Here is a 2,458-nt window from a genome sequence, read left to right as displayed (position 1 = left end):
CAGACAAGGAAAATTTCAAAATAAAAACTGATATATTATTTTAATCTACACAGTGAACAATAAAGCATAATCGCTGATTTATATTACAATAATGTATTGTATTACATCAGTATTTCCATTACCTACTCACCAACAAATTACAAAATATGTATAAACTATCGATTGGCTTCTTACTATAAGCTAGGTATATTATACTTATATATAAGTATACGATTTCTATTAATTTCCAAATGTCAATGTTTTCAAAATTGCAAAATTACTTTGATTGTTTTAAATATAAATCTTATTCTTTTGTAGCATTGTATATAATATAAATAACAGACAAAAGTTTTATTTAAATTAACACTTATGAGTTATCTTATATAAATACATAATGTATAAGTATAAATACCTAATTACCTTAAATATTCCTTTATTATTCAAAAATCTAAATGTTCTTATTTATTTCCAAAATAATAAGTGTTTAAGAATTAGATAGGTACATAAATTACTTACATCTATTATCTGTTATAAAAAAAAAATAAAATAATTTATATTTTAGTAATTGCGAACTTTTTTAATAGGTAACACATGGTTAATGGTTATACAACATATATAAGATCTAAGACATGCGTATTACATAATAAATAATTACTATAATACCTTAGATTAACATAATAACTGCACTATATTTTTTATATTAATCTATTGTGCTAACACTGATAGCATGTTATTTACAGTAACAGATTAAAAATATAGACGACGATGTTAGAATATACTAAATCATCCATCAGCGTCATTTAGAGACATTTAACAGTTCGTGGTGTTACAAAGTGAGCTTTTATTTTTACTCACAAGCTGCCAATAGGCTTATAGGTTGTAGAGGGGTTGGGAGGGTAATTGGTCATGCAGAATTAGGACGTAAGTAGGTAGGAGAATATTTTGTAATTTAAATACTATATTTTATCATTTTCTTTGTGATAAAACACATGTACCTACCTAATATGTATGTACTATGTACATTGTACGTATGTATACATATATCAACAAATTATCTTATGCAATAAAATGATTATTAATTCTATGACCATAGTTTAAATTATACTGGTAAGCTATATCGGCGCTATCGTCTATCGAATGTTCTCCTCTCTCGTTGGATGTTGAGTGGTCATAAAGCTTCCTTTGTCGCAGTTAACTAGTTCATATTTCCACCACATGAATAGCTTTATAATAATAAACTGCAGTATATTTCCTCAGGTGTGTAACAAAATAATATATTAACATACCTAATAACAACTTATAATGAACAATTTTCCGATGAGGACTGAGGAGAGAAATATTTGTTGAACATTGCCGCATTGGTTTTTTCAAACACATCACATCATTTTATGTATTTTTTACTTAATCGAATATGATATAATACAATAGATTAAATAACATAGGACTCATCATGCATGTTCACCTCCATTTTTTCTTCTGATAATTTTTAATTTTTAAATAATATACTAAACTACTAAAATAATTGACTAAAATAATTTTTTAATGGTGCCGTTTCTTTTAAACTTTTAACATTGTTCCAGTTACTAAATTAAACGATTTCGTGTGACTTTTTGAGGTGGGACAAAGTATGCAAGCTCGATGGATAACTAAGCTCCTCTTTTAAAAAGAAAAAAAGCGTGCAGGTCAAGTGGGTACCGCTCTGCTGTACAATAAGTGCCATAGGTATGGATCACTAGTATAATATATAGGAGTGTTAAATTAAAATCGAATAATAGATATCATAGTATACGAAAAACAATTCTGAACGGAGATAATTTGTCAGCCTACTGCTTAGGATATAATACATAAAATATATTATTTTTTAAATTGAGTGGTGAAAAAAGTGGTTTATGCTTCAAGTTTTTAGGACTTGTAATTTTTAAATATAACAATAAAATCTAAAATTATTTAACCAACGGCCAATGTTCAAGTTTGTTATAATTATTGTAAGTCAAGCTCATGGAGAATCTTGTATTACATTTTTAATTCTTAGATACTAAAATAAACGTTTTTTATAAATTTTAACTACAAAATAATTTGTAAATACCTGTTCATGATTTTGACGAATTTTTGTCAATATTTGAAATCCAAAAACTAATAAAAATATATAATTCAAATACCTATATAGATAGCATTAAAATAAGCGAAGTATTTTGAAAATTAAATGTTGTAAAGAAAATGCCAATTTAAATAACTGGTGAAATTTTCAAGTACCTACGACTTATACTTTTTAAATAATAACAAATACAAACTTAAAATCGTTTATAGATAAATCGTTATCGTTACGCAATTTCGTAAAAGTTTAATAAAACTTAATAAAATTCAAACGCTCACAACATTTTTTCTATTAGGACCCTTCGATATTTCTCTATAGCTATTTGAAAAAAAATTTAGTGTTGAATTTTTTAAGCTTATATAAGCTTATAAGATATAAGTACAA

This window comes from Aphis gossypii, chromosome 1 (assembly GCF_020184175.1).
Source record: "Aphis gossypii isolate Hap1 chromosome 1, ASM2018417v2, whole genome shotgun sequence".
NCBI lineage: Eukaryota > Metazoa > Arthropoda > Insecta > Hemiptera > Aphididae > Aphis > Aphis gossypii.
The sequence above is the reverse complement of the archived record's forward strand: the minus strand, read 5'-3'. Positions refer to the sequence as shown.